The following is an 18,718-nucleotide window of genomic DNA, read 5'->3' on the forward strand; positions in this document are numbered from 1 at the left end:
CTAGCACACACAATAGAAATAATTAGTGAGTGCTGTACCGCATGCGTTGAAACAGGGGAGGAGACACATAAATATGTTAACATGAGATGAACTAGTGAGAGCAAATTTACTGTCCAGAATTCTAATATCCCACAGAAATAGCCCTGTGTTGGCTACTTATCACATATATAGTAGACACCAAAATTTTTTATTTGTTAAAGCCATCTGTGCTTTTGTATATTTGAGACTTAAATCATGAAGATGCCAGTGCAATTCTCTTACGGCAATAGCCCATGAAATGGTATCTCTTTCGGTTTGTGGGGAAATTAAGTCCTATAAAGAGAAATAACAAAATCAAGATCTTATATTTAATCATACTTCAAAAAAGCTAATCTGACAAAATGGTAAATTTTCATGAACCTCTTTCATACATTTTCCTTACCAAATTTTGGCCCTTTGGCCAAATAACTTCTAAGAACCAATAATAAGCCGTTTGTTTTTGGTAAGTATATGCTATCTGAAAGTAGGCCTGATGTAATACGGTGCAAAATGTCAATAGCATCTTTGAAAATTCATTTTTATAAACAGGAAAGATGATACAGATTGTCTTTGAAATTGCTTTCCAACTCTATTGGTGATGTTAAGGAGCTAATAATGATCTTAGGCCCATAAATATGTAACTACAAGTGAAATTCTTCGCATAAAGAAAAAGATCACTAAAGCTTTAGAATTACTAAGGGATTTAGGACCATCTTAAACCACAGAATTCCTAGTCTTCTAGTTATCATGTAAATTCCAGTAGTAGCAGCTGTTGGCCAATACAAAATCTTTTTAAGTAAATAATTCTGAATATCACCATCCATACTGTGGTTGCTAGAGCAATTGATAGCAAATAAGATTATGTTGCCTGGATTAAAAGAGGCCTTCAAAAAACTCTGAATTGATTAGCTATTCCTAAAATTCATCTTCTTGGTGTTCTGCACAATTCTCCACTGTTGCTTTCCCAGCAGCTACCTTCTCTTTCTTCTTTCATGTTCTTCATTCACCAAATATTTACAGAGAACCTTCCAGGCACTGGGACCAGAGCAACAAATAAGACAGGCAAAGAGTTCGTAGTACAGGTTTTAATTACCTTTGGGCCCTCATTAATCACCCACTGCTCACACCATTCTTAATTCATCAAGTTTGCAAAAGTGATCATCTCCTCTGTTTAATCCTAGATTTAGTTGGCTCAACATAATATCTCATTTCTTAAAGCCAAGGCTAGAAAATAATTTCACCATCATGGCAAGTGTGACCTTGCAATCTGTTCGCTTCTTCCTTAGCCCACCTATCCCAGGCTAAGGTCACTTTTTATACTTTTTTAACTCCCTTTCAAATTCACCCCATGTTATTTGTTGACCGTTTGAGTAGATTTATTCATTAGTTAATTTTTGTGTATATAGCCAATTATATTAAATTGTTGATCTAAAGCAAATGTCTCAGGATGCCTGAGTGGCTTGGTTGGCTGAGGGTGCGATCGTTGATTTGGGCTCAGGTCATGATCTCACGGTTCGTGGGATTGAGACCCACATCAGGCTCCACGCTGACAGTGTGGAGCCTGCTTGGAATTCTCTCTCCCTCTCTCTCTCTCTCTCTCTCTCTCTGCCCCTCCCCAACTCGTGCGTGCGCTTTTTCTCTCTCTCTCTCTCTGTCAAAATAAATAAATAAACTTAAAAAAACAAATAAATCAAATATCTTCATGTCTTGAGGGAAACGTAAGTATTTAGTAAATTAAATATTTTGAGGCACTAATTCCTGAATTTTCACTTTTTATGTGGATGTTTTAATATTGTATGAAATACATTTCTGCATTTAAAAACTGATAAGAATTTCAGGGTGCCTGGGTGGCTCAGTCAGTAGGTGTCTGACTTCAGCCTCAGGCCATGATCTCACAGTTCCTGAGTTCAGGCCCTGTGTCAGACTCTGTGCTGACAACTCAGAGCCTGGAGCCAGCTTCAGGTTCTTTGTCTCCCTCTCTCTCTGCACCTCCCTCTCTTGTGCTCTCTCTCTCTCTCTCAAAAATAAATAAACACTTAAAAAAAATTTTTTAATTAAAAAAACTAATAAAAATTTCAAAAACCTAGAGATTACAGAAAACTGCCACCAAACATATGTTAAAAACAAACTATTATCCATCAACACTGTTATGCAATAAAAGAATGGACATTTTAAACATTTAAAAGTAGGATGTGACAGAATCTTAGTGTAAAGGATAGTCCTAATTTAAAGTGAACCAATTTAATGATGAAAAATGCACCATGTTGTCTTAATATTCCTATTTTACCATAGATGGGTGAAAAGATGAATCATGAATCACTACTAAGGAACCACTTGTATAGATAATGCCAAGTTTAGACATACCAATTATTTTAGGAATTGCATTTGAAAGGTATTTGTGAAAATTTTGCTGCCTTTATTTAAAATGTTAGATTGAATTATTAGGCTTTGCTGACCAAAATAGTCATACGTTCTTAAGACACACAAAAAAATCATACATGTGCTTCTAGGTGAGGTTTTAATAAAGCTATTTTAGAAATGAGGAACTCTATCCTGTTCTTAAATAGTAATTTTTAAGAGCTTCCAACACTTCTCAGTGGATAAACCATTTTGAGGTTTTTCAACTGTGTTGAAGAACTTTGGAGATGTGTTGCCATTGTATCTCAGAGCTCAAGCTGGGTCTGTAGGGTAGCAAAATAGCTGTTACCTATTCAACAGTTTGATTTGCATGCACTCTCAAAAATGAACCCCAGATGTAGAAATCACAAGTTTCCATAAACATTTTCGGGCAGGCAGACAATGTAACTTTTCTGCTAGTAATGAAAAAAACCTTTGACAGACTTCTCCATAGCTGTGCTCTGGCTCCTCCCATGTGTGAATGGGAGGCAGTCACTGAAAGGGAATTCTCATTCCAACCATATGTGGAAATGGAGCAGTGATGCCTCCAAGTTTGAAATGATGCCTTTTCCCAGAAATTTCTATGCCACACAGTAAAGATAAAAATGAATACCCTCCCCATTAGAATTATTTCTGATTTTTCTTCTAACTATAAAGGTTGATCTCCTAATTTTCCAAATAGAACATTTAAATTTAAATAAAAATACCTGGGTGGCTCAGTCGGTTAAGTGTCTGACTCTTGATATGGGCTCAAGTTGTGATCTCGTGGTCAGGAGACAGAACCATGCATTGAGCCCCATACTAAGAGTGGAGCCTGCTTGGGATTCTCTCTCTCTCTCTCTCTCTCTCTCTGCCCACCCCCTTACATGCACGTGCTCTCTCTCTCGAAAAAAAATAACCTTTAAAAATAAAATAAAATAAAATAAAATAAAATAAAATAAAATAAAATAAAAATGAAGTAATTTGATCCCATCATGTGGAATCAATTTAAGAGAGTATTGGCCTGAATTTTGTTAGTTATTAAAGTTAAGAGTCTTTAGGATAATAATTTTTACTTAGAAAATTAAGGAATAATTTTTATTTTATTTTTTTTTCAATATATGAAATTTATTGTCAAATTGGTTTCCAAGGAATAATTTAATCATGGAGGTGTATCAAAAACAAATGGCTACAATTATGTCATTTATAAATACACATTTTTTCATCAATGCAAGCTTTAAAAAAAGTGGTGGATGGATTATTTTATGTTAACACGTGTATATATCCCTAAAGACATATGTCATACTGTAGAATTCTTCATCAAACAAACTGAATTGCATCTTTGCTCTGTTTTCCAATTACATGTCAGAAATTTGACACAATGGGGGCAACTGGGTAGCTCAGTAGGTGAAGCATCAAACTCTTGATTTTGGCTCAGATCATGATCTCACAGTTCATGGGATCGAGCCCCGTGTCAGGCTCTGTGCTGATGGTGTGGGGCTTGCTTGGGATTCTCTCTCTCTCCTCTCTCTCTGCCCTTCCCCTTCGTATGCATACTCTTTCTCTATCACTCTCTCTCTCTCTCTCAAAATAAATTAATTAATTTAAAAAATTGATACTATGTAAATGTATTTTGAACTTCTGTTGTTTATAGTTATAAGGGGGAAAAAAAAACCAAAACATAGGTAGGTGAGGGACACCTAGCTGGCTCATTGGGTACAGTGTGTGACACTTGAACCTGGGGTTGTAGTTTTGAGCCCCACGTTGGATATAGAGATTACTTAAAAAATAAAATCTTTAGGGGTGTCTGAGTGGCTCAGACGGTTAGGCATCCGACTTCAGCTCAGGTCATGATCTCACGGTTCGTGGGTTTGAGCCCCACCTTGGGCTCTGTGCTGACAGCTCAGAGCCTGGAGCCTGCTTCAGATTCTGTGTCTCCCTCTCTCTCTGCCCCTCCCCCACCCACAATCTGTCTCTCTCTCCCAAAAATAAATAAACATTAAAAAAATCCTTAAAAAAATAACAAAGTAGGTGAAAAATTTATGGTAATTACAGTATGTGACAATAGGAGTTTATAATAATTTGTATTATGTATAATAATTCATAAGTTTAACTGAGAAAACAAGAAGCTTTTTATTCTTATTCTTGACACACATTAAATATATATTATATTACATTATTATAACATATTATATTGTATTATATTACATTATATTACATTACAGTGCAGTAAGTATATATTTTGATTTACTGGACTCTAAGTTCTTATGGAATGTTTTCTGACCAAGCAATTGGTTAGACATAGGAAAAGTATGCACATTCAGAAATCAATGGATCAATTACAAAATCTCAAACTCTGGGCCTTGTCCTAGAGTTTAGCAATCCAGCTTCTGTCTACATGTACACAGAGTTTTAAATAAAATTTTCAGTTTCCAGTCCATTTATTTGGCATAATATAGACCCTGTTATATAGTTTGTAAAAGAAAATGTGCATAATTCAGAACCACCAGGATCTCTTACAGACATCTGCCCATTCACATGGAATGTTTCTTCCTTCAAATATGCTTTTATTCAGGTCTAGGTAGTGGTGCATGCGTGGAAACTCACGTTTATGAAAATGAAAAGAACTAGGAAGGAAAGAAGGGTAGGAAAGAAGATTAATGTCCCAAAGAGGAAAGATAATGGAACTAAAAGTGAATTTTATCTTTTGTGTGCACCATTATCAGAAAATCTACCTAAAAGCAATACAATGTCATTACCCATTTGTTTCATTCATCCAATCAATATGCATTAGGTGACTACTGAAAATAAGATACCCTACATAATTTCAATTTCACTTCAGCAGAAAACAGAGGGATTCCTTTTCTTCCTATTTTCTATCTTAGTAACCAGAAAGGAGAAATTTAGTACTTGCTAGGTGATATAGAGAATTTTTTTGAGCCTTTAAAAACTGAATAATATACTCAATTTTTTTTCAAAATAAAGTATATAAAGACAGATACACAGTGATGTCTCCCTCCCTGTTCCTGACCTGATATGCCTCATTGCCATTAACTCCTTCAACATGCAATCATTGTTATTAGTTCCATACTAACAGACAGTTATTTCTAAACTTTTACAAATACAACCAATATGAAAAAACAAAAATAAAACAAAAACTTTGTATAAATGCAATTTCACATAAATGCATGTGCAAGTCCTTCTGTAAGAAAAATTCCCCACAAGTGGAATTGCTGAGGCAAAGGGTAATTTGCAATCTTGAGAGATACTTCTAAATTGTCCTCTACAGGGGATATAACCATTTATACTCTTCTAAGCACTGTACAGTAATATCCTTTGCCCTATAGTCTTGCCAATATATTATCAAATTTAAAGATTTTGTTGATTCGATAAGTGGGAAATGGTACTTTATTGTAGCTCTAATTTGCACTTATAAAGAGTGAAGTTGAGCATCTTTTCCATTGAAAGAGCGATTCATATTTCCTTTTCTGTAAAATATGTTTATAAGCTCCATCCATTATTCTCTCATAGCCAGGAGTTCTTTATACATTAAGGAGGTTAGTCCTTTGACATAAGTCACAAATATTTGTCTTTTGACTTTATGAAATGGTTATTGTCATGCAGAATTGCTTTTTTAAAGGCATTGTTTATCATATAGTTTCTGAAATCATTGTTAGAAATACTTTCCCCACTCTGACACTCAAAGGTTAAAAATAAGTTCTGACATGGAGATTTCTAAAACTACAATACAGTCAGACTAGAGAATATAATTCAAATCTCTCTCTCTCTCTCTTCCTCCCCTCTTTCTTCGGTAACTTCTGGGTCTTCCTCCCAGATGTTGTTCTGTATCTCAAGTCAAACTCTACTAATTCAGTAACCCTTCTTCAATTGTAAGGAGTGGGAAGAGAAGGAAGCTGAGAAAGGGTGTTTGAAATTGAGAATTCTCAAAACAGCTTCCACCCTAGCATATATCAAGACAGTCACACAAAACCCTCCTAGCATTGTCACTCACCACGGTACAGGGAGGAAAGCCAGTTTCATTTAAGAATGTCCTTGATGGGGGCCTTGGTGGCTCAGTGGGTTAAGCTTCCGACTTCGGCTCAGGTCATGATCTCAGGGTTCGGAAGTTTCAGCCCTGCATCGTCGGGCTCTGTGCTGACAGCTGGGAGCCTGGAGCCTTCTTCAGATTCTGTGTCTCCCTCTCTCTCTGCCCCTCCCCTGCTTGTGCTCTCTCAAAAATAAACGTTAAAAAAAAAGTCCTTGATGAATCAGTAGAAGTTACTGATTTTATTAAAGTTCAACCCTTGAGTATGAGTCTTTTTAATATTCTATGTTAACAAAAAGTGCATGAAGCACTTTTCATGCATACTGACTGAGGCGAGAAGCACGGGTATTTCCTCGTACTTTAGCCATTGAGTTGCAGACCAGACTACTCACTTGCACCTCGTTTCACCAAACACCATTTCTATTTGAAAGAACAATTGGCAAACAAACCATGGTTTATTCAGACTTGAATGTTTGGTGTTTTCTCGAAAATAAACAAAGTGAATCCGTAACCTCAAGGGGGAAAAAATGACAGCATTGTTGCCAATGATAAAATTTGAGCTTTCAAGTAAAAATTAAAATTTTGGAAAACTTGTATCCATCACTGTGAACTTCACAGCTTCCCAATGCTTAAGTACTCTTCTTACGACATCGGTGTCATAATTAATGAATGTGATTTTTTTTTATATTGTATAATGATATGCACAACTCAATGAACCAACAATTTCCAAAAGACCAGTATGTGAAATTACAAAATCATGCACAGGTAAAAGATTCACCAAAGTACAAGACGTGCCTATGGATTTTAATATAACAAACTACAAAAAGTTCATTGATAGTACTTTCAGATTTCACATTGAAAATAACCTTTAAGAAACTAACCACTTGTCGAGCTTTGGTGCAGTATCAAAGAAAAATATCCACGACGATCTGAAAAGGCTGTTATAATACTCCTCACTTTTCCAACGACATGTCTGTGTGAAGCTGGATTTTCTAGATACACTTCAATCAAAACAACATTTCACAAGAGATGAAATGCAGAAGCAAATATGAGAACCCAGCTGTCTTCTATTAAGTCAGACATTAAAGAGATTGTTACACATGTAGAATGATGCCACTCTTCTCACTGTTTGTGTTGCAAAATATAATCATTTTTCATCGTTAAATATTATGTTAACATTTTGTGGTCTTGTGATTCTTTTTTAAATTATTAAATAGTTAAAGTTTTTATTTCTAATGTGGTAAATAACACAAGTTCTTTGGAATCCTCAATGATTTTAAGACTATCAAGGATTCCCGAGACCAAAATGTTTGAAAGCCGGTGAAGTTTGTCTCTCAGATCACTGAACCTCCAGATCAGTTATGAGGCCATGTAAACACCCTGGGTGGTAGGTAGGCACATAATTATAATTTTACCTCTCTGGTTGGAATACCGTGAGCCTGTCTTAGGAAAGAACAGGAGTAGAGGAGACACCCCCAGAAATGCATAGTACAAGATAAATGTTGCATTTGTTATTACAAAATGATATAGGACAGGGGCGCCTGGGTGGCGCAGTCGGTTAAGCGTCCGACTTCGGCCAGGTCACGATCTCGCGGTCCGGGAGTTCGAGACCCGCATCAGGCTCTGGGCTGATGGCTCAGAGCCTGGAGGCTGTTTCCGATTCTGTGTCTCCCTCTCTCTCTGCCCCTCCCCCGTTCATGCTCTGTCTCTCTCTGTCCCAAAAATAAATAAACGTTGAAAAAAAAAATGATATAGGACAGACACAGCCGTTGTAGCAAAAGATTGAAAACCACCTAAATGGTTGGTTCATTGTTATTGTTGTTGTTCGTTTTTGAAACTTAGGTGCACAGACAGCAGGTTGATTTAATTGTTGTCTCAGTTTCTCAGTGTGTTATCATCATGGGTCCGTGCAAGATCCCTTTTCTTCACTTTATTTCACTCTTTAATTTTCACTCTCATTTCCTCTCATTCACCTATTTTAAAGAGATTGCTATGTATCTTTAAATGTGTGAAGCATTATAAAACAGGTATAGTGGTTTTGTATACAATTATGTACATCGTATTTAAATAAATAATATTGGGGCACCAGGGTGGTTCAGTCGTTAAGCGGCCGATTTCGCTCAGGTCATGATCTCACAGTCTGTGAGTTTGAGCCCCGTGTTGGGCTCTGTGCTGACAGCTCAGAGCCTGGAGCTGCTTTGGATTCTGTGTCTCCCCCTCTCTCTGCCCTTCCCCGACTCATGCTCTGTCTCTCTCTCAAAAATAAATAAACATTAAAAAAAGGATAAATAAATAGTATTTGTGCTATAATTCTCATTCCTATTTTTTCTTTCATGATTAATGTTTTTTTAACTTTCTCCATGATCAGTTAGCTCATTGGCTTCTTACTGCTGCATAGCATTTCATAGCATGTACCCACTGTATTTTTACTTACTAATTAAATTCGCTTATTGGACACCTCAGATGTATCTATGTACCTTCATTAGGGATGGGTACTATCACATCCAGAAACATGCCCCACTCAAAGTTTTGCCAGTTCTCTGGAAAAAGATATCCATGAGAGGGATTGCTATGCATATGATCACTTTCCAGAAGGATTGTACAATTTATACCCCTCCCAGCTGTTCTGAAAGATCCACAAGCCCGTATCCTCTCCAGTATTTGCTAAGCCACCTTCTGATTGTTGCCATTCAAATACAGTACTTGAAAAGTGATATTTCCTGGTTGCTTTACTTTGAATTGTACCTCTTTATAATGAACTTCAGCAGCTCATCATATATTTTTTTATTCATTTAGGACTCTTCTGTGAACTACCTGTTTACCCTCTTAAGAATTTTACGAATTGTTCTCTTTGATTTCCTACCTCGTTCTTATTGATTTAAGGAGTTCTTACATATTTTGGAAATTATCCCTTGCTGGTTTTAAACACTGCGATGTCCTTTCCCAAATCTAACATCGGTTTGTTAACTTTATCTGTGGCACATTACATTGAACAAAGTCCTCAGTTTTGGTATAGCCAAATCCACCCACTCTTTTTTGACTTACAATTGGTGATTTCGAGATTTTGTTTAAAAAGCCTCTCCCTACCCCTTGGTCACAAAGATTTTATTTCACATTTTTCTTCTATTATCTTCATAGATTTATCTCTTAACATTTAGGTCTTTAATCTGTCTGGAGTCAACCTTTGTGTATTAGAGGTCTATGTTTTTCTCCATATAATGATACAGTTATTCTAATATCTAATAAACAATTTGTCCTTTTTAAATTGCCATTATCATATAATAAGCCACCACATATACATGGATCTATATCTGAGCTCTGAATTCTGCTTCATTGGTCTATTTACATTTTGCTGGGACAACAGCATCATCATTTATAGTATGTCTTAATATCTGATGAATGAGAGTGATACTATATATTTGGATCATCCTTATGTACTTTTTTAGAGATTTTGGGGCCTTGAGTCATTATATAAATTTTAAAATTTGTTATGTTCCTCAAAAATCTTTAAGAATTTTGATTAGAAATTCATTTACTTTGCATGTGTACTTGGAGAGGATTGATAACTTTACTAGATTAATTCATACCAGCCATGAAAACAGTATCTCTCTCCATTGTCTCAAATCTTATTTCTGTTCTATTCTACTAAAGGAAACCAAAAGCATAAGGCTTTATATTTCTTAAAATATCTTATTTTTATTATAAGAATAATTTGTCTAAAAGAAGTGCTTTTTTGAGTTGATTTGTCTATTAATCTTCCTAAACTTTTGTTAGCACTCAACGTATGTTTATTCAGTTGGATTTTCTATATAGACAATCATATCATCTGCTAATAATGATTTTTATCTCTCACAATCATAATATGCCTTATGCCTTTATCTTACCTTAAAAGACAGGACCTCCAATGGTTATGTTTAACTGGTAGTGGAAATTGTAAACCTCCTTTTCTTGTGTTTTTGTTTCAATGGAAATGCTTCTAATTTATTCCAGTGAATCTATCACAAATTTTTCATAAATAGTTCAGGAAGTTCTTTGATGCTTCCAATATTCTGTAAATTTCATCATAAGTATTAATACTTTATTCTGCAAATTTTATCACAAATAAGATGCTTTCTGTGTCTCATGAAATCATCAAAGGATATTTCTTCTTTGGTCTGGTGTTAAAGTGAAATACATTGATACATTTTTTTGATGTTGAACTATCCTTTCATTCTTGGAATGAATACTACTTGATCAATATGTGCTATTTTTTAATAAACTGTTGGATTTGGTTAGCTAATATATTATTTAAAATGATTGCACCTATATTCACAAGTGACGTAGTTTTATGCTTTTCTATATCTTCTTTATCCTTTGTCTTGATTTTATATTAAGATTATGTAAGCTTCATCAAATTAGCTGGGCAACTGGACAGCTTCTCTTCTGTTCTTTTTTTTTTCCTAGAGCAATTTATATAAAATAAATACTATTTATCATGTGACAATTTTATAAAATCTCACTAAAAAACCATCTAGTCTAGGAGCTATTTGAGAAGACCGGTTATTGATTATTTTTCTCTAATCATTATTTGTACACTGAGGTAGTTTATAAATTTTATATTATGTGAATGCATAGGTGTCGCAGAAAGGCACGCGCGCGCGCACACGCACACACACACACACACACACACACACACACCTTTAAAAAAACCAGAGAAGTAATACACAATTATGTTTTTAAAGTCACACAGTAGTTTGTGCCAAATATCTCCCTTTGCCCATCCAGACCCTTGCCCACGCTGCTATGCCCCAGGAGGCTGCCCTGTTATAGACATGTTCCTGGACATCTAGCTCCTGATTGGGTTAGGCCAGTCTGCAGCAAGATGCAGGAAGATGGTGTGTGGCTAAGGTATTTATTCCCCTAGTCTCCTTGCTGGAGGTTCCCTCAGGCTTGTTGCTTCTCTGACCAAAATCATATCTCCTCTCAAGGTGGTCCTCCCTTGACCATTCTTTCTGTCTGAGTTCCAGAAGTTGCTCCCTCTCCTCATCTATATGGCCTAAGGACACTAACACCCCCTGCTGTTGCTAGTCCTGGGATACTACACTAATCTTTGTGCTTTCCCAACACCTTTTCCACGTGTTTGTAAATAGTCTCTTTATTAAACACTTCTTGATTATCCTAATTTGAAAGTGCCATCTGTTTCCTCCTGAGATCCTGACTGATACACTTTCATGAACTTACACAGTGAAAATCTACCTCCTGACACTCCTTTGCATTAACCATTACTAACAGTTTAGTGGATGTCCTTCCAAACACAAACATACATGTGAGATATAGAACACCAAAAACATGCAGATAAAACATAAACGATGTTTTTAAATGAGAACATTCTTTAAAAAGTGAACATTTCTGGCTGCTATTGACCTCCTCTCATTTTTTAAACTCTTTCCCTTCTTGGTCCTTATAACTCTTCCCTTAATCTTTTTGATGATTCTACCTCTGTCTCCTCTTATGGGTTCATCTTGTTAAACTTACATGTCCAGGTTCTGCGCATAGTTCTCTTCTCTCACCGCCTTCTCTCTCTTTTTGAGATCTTATTTCCTTGTAAAAGTTCAATTATCATTACAATAAAATGATTCCAAAATCTCTGTCTCTAACTCTGACCAGTCTCCCAACTTCCTCCATTTCATGACTCTCTGAGGCTGTCCTCAACCTGAACATACTAACAGCAATTCAAATACAACAAGCTCAAAACCAAATTCATATCTTTCCCACTAACCCTGTTCCTCCATTTGATTTTCCTCTTTCTATTCGTAATACCACCAATCTTTTTGTCTTCCCCACTTAAAATTTTGAGGCCATACTCAATTCCCATCACTCCCACTTAGGACAAATTTTAGCAGCTCCTATCACTATAGTATTCATCTAGTGTGCCCTGCTTCATTTAGTTAATACAGCCAAGATCCAATAAGTGATACCCCTATCCTGTGATCTCGCATCAACCTCCCAAGTCAGCTCCCCACTGCTAGTTTTTCTCTTCCTCATACCTGGCCACTCAACAGATTGACAGCCTAATCTTCTAGGAAGAAACATTTCTATTTTCTGAATCAAAAAATAACTGCCCAGTATTCCCCAAATTTATGTCTAAACCTCATGGTTTGTATCCAGATGCCTCTACTATATGACCTTACCTTACACAAGCCTTCATCCCAATACTTCCACCGTGATCGACTCATGGAACCTGAGCATATGCTGTTTTACCTACTTATAAAGTCATCCTCACATCTCTGCTGGTTTAAATTCTTCAAGGTCTGGTTCAAGCCCTACTTCCCTAATGTCCCTCCCTTGAGACATTAATCATATTCTACCTTACATTATATTTTATGTGTGCTGTCATCTTGTTCACCAGATTAAAAGTTCCATGGGGGACAGGGACTATTTCTTATTCATTTTTGTTTCCCGCACAGCATCTATGCAACCTGTTTCACAAAACCGGTTGTCAGTAAATATGTATTGAGTAAATTAATCAGTGAAAAACAAATCAAAAAGAAAGAGCCAAGTTTTCTTTCCTTTATTGAAATTTAGAAACCATTTGCTTTTTGGTTTGTTGATAGTTGTTTTCCTTTTAAATGCATGCACACCTATATTCTGTAATAATTTTTTTTTATTTTAGACTTATAAAAATGATTATGAATCCTATAAACTACATACAAGAGATGTAGTCCAGTACAAGATATGACTGATCACAACATAACCCATGATTGTGCCATGATCTGTAACCAAAAGTATCGCTTTGGGGGCACCTGGATGGCTCAGTCAGTTGAGTGTCCGGCTCTTAATTTTGGCTCAAGTCATGATCCCAGGGTCTGACAGCACAGAGCCTGCTTGGGTTTCTCTCTCTCTCTTTCCCTCTCTCTCTGCTCCTCCCCCACTCATGCTTTCTCTCTTTCTCTCTCTCTCTCTCTCTCTCTCTCTCTCAAAATAAATAAATAAACTTAAAGTGTCACTTTGGCATAAGGCAATCTTTCTTTAGAGAAAGAGTAAAATAAAAACTCTCACTCTATTGGGTCTTTACTGAAATACTGCTTGTAGTTACCTCCTCTTTAGTGACACCACTATCCAAATCTATTTGAATGGAATTATCTTAATTATATTTTTGTAGAAAATCGTGCAAACAAAAAATAAATAAATATGGTGCATCTGGCTGTTAGGAGTTGAATGTATCAAGTCACCAGCTCATCTTAAAAGCAGAACTATGGGGGCTCAGAACTGGGTGGCTCAGTCGGCTAAGCGTCCGACTTCAGCTCAGGTCATGACCTCGTAGTTCGTGGGTTTGACCCCCGCGTTGGGCTCTGTGCTGACAGCTCAGAGCCTGGAGCCTGTTTCAGATTCTCTGTCTCCCTCTCTCTCTGACCCACCCCGTTCATGCTCTATCTCTCTCTGTCTCAAAAATAAGTAAACGTTAAAAAAATTTTTTTAATTAAAAAAATAAAATAAAAGCAGACCTATGAAGTATTAGACAGTGTATAAAATAAAAACAACAACTTGTGGTTTCAAAAATGGAGTGACACGGGTGGCTGAATAGATCTGTTTACTACTACAGTGTGAAGAAAAAAATGAACATTCCCTTCTTTCATTTCTTCCTTCCATCCTTCTTTCTAAACGCATCCCATGTGCCAATCACTATGGTAGGCATTGGGGCTATCAAGTAGGATAACAACATGAATCTTTCTTTAAAAAAGAGACAGAATTGCAAGCAAATCATGGGAAAATAATTTAAATGTAAAGTTTGTGCCAGGCATAGCAGTAGCATCGAAAAGGAAAAAAATACATTGTTACAAATAGTTTTATCCTTGAGAGCCTTTGCTAATCTAGCTTTCTGTAACTTACTATAAAATATCACTCGCCAGACAAAACCAAGAAAAAAGAACATATTATGAGACTTAAGTATTTGAATAATTTATAATGTCTGCATTGCTTAAAAACCTCAATTCATTTTTGGCAACATGATGAGATCATTGGTCTCAAAGTTGAAGAAAAAGCATACGGCATCGCAGGGCCTGAAAAAAGAATACAATTGTAAGTATTTAAAAGTGGGCACTAGTTATTATTTTCCATAGTCAGGAGGGAAATGCATGTTTACTTCAGTTTTTAGCAGCATCGTTGCCTACCTTAGATTTCTTATCTCGGCACCAAAAAGTCATTTTAATTTCTAGCAAAGCCACGAAACATTGTTTCTCAAAACATGTATTCAAATGATTGTTTATTTACTTGGCTTTCTCCTCACTAGACCATGAGCCTCTTCTACGACAAAGACTCTTTCCTGTTCATCGTTACATCTAATGCCCAAGCACAATTCCTGGCACGTAACAGACAATAATATTTGTTGTAATATTACAAATGTAAATACAGCCCTTTGGAACCCTACCAGTTCTCAATACTCAAGCTCTCTAATGCCCACCATTTGCATCTTTTCTCAATCTCATTCTGCTAATGAAAACAAGGTGAGGGGAGAGAATTTTCAAACAGCCTAGTGTCGAGTGTATCAGAGCTTCCACAAAGTAAAGCCTCAAGGCTTACGAGGGGACTTTAATTCTCAGAAAGAAAAAGAAAGAAACCTTTTGTTTATATTTCAACTCAAAATTGTACACTTCCGGAAAATGTGCCTCTTATTGGCTGCCTGTGAAACACCTTGAGCAAATAGGAAACTGTAGACACGGCCTTAAACTTCACTTAAAATGACTGTATTTATTATTTTTATTTTTATCTTCATTTTTGCTGCAGTTGACGTGAATAGCATGGAACATGCAAAATATGCTAAGCAAGAAACACAGCCCATACCTGAAGAGTTAGCAGTTGAAAGGCACAAAGAGGTACAATGGATTTAAAAGCCTCTTGAAGAACAGCCTTTTGCTGCATAGATGCCAGGCAAGACAGTATGTGGCAGGAAAAGAGTTGGGGAAACTGCTTTAAAAACCTATTAACTAGGAATGTGAAAAAGCAGGGAACAATTGGGAAAGGAGGGAGGTGCTCACTGCTTAAAAGGCTTTTAAATGTGACCATATTTTTGTTGGCTTTTTGCCTGCAGCATAAAACGAGGATGGTGTACTGAATGGCTAGCTGGCTGTTGAAGGTGGAATGAATGGGAGCTGGGCTAGGAAGTCAAGGCTGAATTTTGAGATGCCACTCTGGACTGTGTGCAGCTGTTGAGACAACTCTCAGCAATGATTTAGTGAAGTAAACACAAAATTCAGTCAGCCTGCTCAATCACCCTTTCATTCTTGTGTTTTTCTTGATCCCATAAATATTTGCCTGTGTGGTCTTTGCTGCAGATATTAAGGAGTTAATAAATTAGCCAGCCAACAGGCAGGAATCAAGAAAAGCCACAGAACTTAGAATTGAACAGCTGACAGCAGATTCTGCAGGTGCGAGATGGGAATCAGCTCTGAATTTTCTCTGTAGCACAATTTTCTCTGTCTGGGCTGTGGCCTGATTTTCTGGTCCCTTCAGGACAAGCTGAGTTGTAAGAGAGAATTCCAGAGGGTCTTGCTCTATGATCCTCTGAACTCTAACCTTCTATAAAAAGGAAGCAATCTCCTTCTATGTTTAGATTGATAATATTACATATTGCCAGTGGCCTTGTAAGATTTTAGTTTCACGTTAGGAACGAAAAATACTCTAGACGCCATCCTACTTAAATAAGAAATGGCGGATCACACTGCACAGCACAATGAATCAGCCGCCTACAACTGGGTGTTAAGGGGCGAGCCCGCATATGTGTGTGTATGCTTGTGTGTCTGAGGAAAAGTGCATCACTCCTTGCCGTGAATATGTAAGTACCACAGCAGTTAGTAAGGTCATAACAGAGGAGGGAAAGGAGACAAATGAATTGCACTAAAGTGCATCTCTCCAATACACTGGTTCGACATATTATTCTATCACTCCACTTGCTGATAATGGACATTCAAAACTAAACTCCACATTGTGGCAGTTCTCCCTTATCTTTTTGACTTACAGGGATAAAAATACTAATTACATGACACTTGGAAGTGTTCCATGTGATCTTGTGATTAACAAAATATTCCAGTGTTTCTTCTCTATAGGGTTTTGGGCTGCCTGCAAGTGGGATAGTGACTAAGTAGGTTGATAACAAGAAAATTGATTTGATTTTGCTTTACGCTGGTGATATGGCCTACACATCCAATGCCCACCATTTGCCTCTTTTCTCAAACTCTTTTATGATATATATATTTGGAGTAAGGATAGAAAAACTCAGATCTGAGACTTTTCTCTAGACAGACTCTGTGAAAGACAGATAAATGCCTGCAGTTATTGAAAATGGAAGTTAGTGCCTACGATTAAATCTCATTTTGGATCTTCCTTTTCTCTAAGACCTGCTTTACATCCCTAAAATCCTATGTTCCTAATTTCTCCTTCTAAAACAGAAAATCCTGAGTGCCTGGGTGGCTCAGTCGGTTAGGCTTCCAACATTGACTCAGGTCATGATCTCACGGTTCGTGGGTTCGAGCCCCACATTGGGCTCTGTGCTGACAACTCGGAGCCCTGGGCCTGCTTTGGATTCTGTATCTCCTTCTCTCTCTGCCCCTCTCCCGCTCATGCTCTGCCTCTCTCTCTCTCTCTCTCAAAAATAAATAAACATTAATAAAATAATAAATAAAAAATAAAAATAAGAACAAGATCTTAGAGAGCTCTGAAAAAGTTTCCCCAATCCAAAAATACCTTTTCAGGCTTTTTTTTTGGGTGGGGTCTCTAACTTCACCATTAGAAATTTTAATATTTAGAGTAAGTCTTTGTCCCTTAATGACAAATTCACTTTCAAAACATAGTAAACTAAATAAATATAAACATCCAAAAATATGTGAACGACAAATATAATTTTTAAGTATTCGTGAGCCAAAGATCAGAAAGGAATATAGAAAATTAAATGGTGTTAGGGTGGTAGTATTATAAATTACATTTTTTTCTTTTAAATTTCCCTTTAATATGCTCATTGTAAACATCAATAAGGAAAAGAAAGTGTCAGTTTTAAAGACTCCAACTCAGTTTGACCACTGTATTTCTCTAGCTAGGAACGTAAAAAACAAAAACATAACATTTTAAAAAAGAAAGTATAAATACTCTCAGTGACTATGCTGAGTACACACTCGATTTAGGAAGAAAAACATAAACATAACATATTTGTTAATATTCATTTACAAGTTAATGTATATCTATTATGAGGAAGGCACTTTGTTGGGTGATACGGTGGATACAAAAATGACCAAGATTTGTGCTCCACCCCCTCACCACCCCCCCACCACCCCCACCCCGCCCCCCCTCCCCATTCAAAAAGCTTCTGGCATAAAGCTTGTAACTTTGATGAAAGAATACATTGTTATTATCAGTCATTAGTACATTACGGTGAATCCATTTATTAGCCATTTGTTTCAGATTTTGAAAAGCAAAAGATGGAATAAGCCTGGGACACTACCTAGGGAACATCAGCCTGGATTAAGATACTTAATGAAGGAAGAGGAGGGCAGTGGGCAACGCAGGGAGAGGCCAGAACACAAAAGAGGGACAAAGATGAGAGCGTGCTAACCGCGAACTGTGTCTCTTTCAGAGGGTTGATCAGAGCTAGCTCGGACTTGGAGGAAAGATTTTCAACATACAAAATGGACCCTAACAAAGTATTATTCCTATCAATCACGGTGTGCCAAGTAATCAGAAGGGATATTTATACACAAATGCACCTTAATATTCACAATATAAACTTCGAAATAGTATGTATCTCCTTATAAACTGTAGTGAAGGCTGTTTTAGTCCAATCACTTTTGAAGCTGATGTTGCAGATACCCTTGTGCTCTTACTCTGTTCCAAACATTTAAAACCAGATGGAAAAAGTCATGCCCTTAAGGAGTTGAATTCATCATTAAAAATAAAGTATTTTTCAAGGTGTTTTGGAAATGAGTTACTTTCTCTTTTTTCCCCCTTTTCCTAGATGTCCAAATACATTGTTTTTTCCCGCTGGTAAAGAAATATGGAATTGAGAAATATCAAATGAACCCACTTTAACATATTTTAGCACTGTAGTACTGAGCTATTATTTGTAAACGTTTCTCTTTCCAAGACTCCTTTCTTAACAGCTGATCATTCTCATTAGGAAGTGCTTACACTCATAGGCCCTAAACTGTCATTTGGTCCCAAATACTCCATTTGGTAATCAATATCCTCTTTTGCTCCTCCCCCTAAGCCCCACAACCTTATTCTCTGTCGGCACCTATCACACTTTTCTCTTTC

General features: G+C 36.7%; 1 protein-coding gene and 1 long non-coding RNA gene across 5 annotated transcripts in view; one reads left to right on the forward strand and one right to left on the reverse strand.

Moving 5' to 3' along the window:
- Positions 1-18,718, forward strand: part of FXR1 (FMR1 autosomal homolog 1) — an 816,075-nt gene that overhangs the window by 742,331 nt on the left and 55,026 nt on the right. The gene's annotated exons all lie outside the window — the stretch shown is intronic.
- The window catches only part of LOC147577318 (uncharacterized), a 50,699-nt gene that overhangs the window by 21,242 nt on the left and 10,739 nt on the right, over positions 1-18,718 (reverse strand). Inside the window, exon 2 of the long non-coding RNA XR_015240143.1 lies at positions 6,407-6,625. This is a non-coding gene — a long non-coding RNA (uncharacterized LOC147577318). The remainder of the gene's footprint in view (positions 1-6,406; positions 6,626-18,718) is intronic.

The sequence above is a fragment of the Puma concolor genome, chromosome C2 (assembly GCF_028749965.1).
Source record: "Puma concolor isolate L17-30 chromosome C2, mPumCon1.1.hap2, whole genome shotgun sequence".
In the NCBI taxonomy this organism is placed as follows: domain Eukaryota; kingdom Metazoa; phylum Chordata; class Mammalia; order Carnivora; family Felidae; genus Puma; species Puma concolor.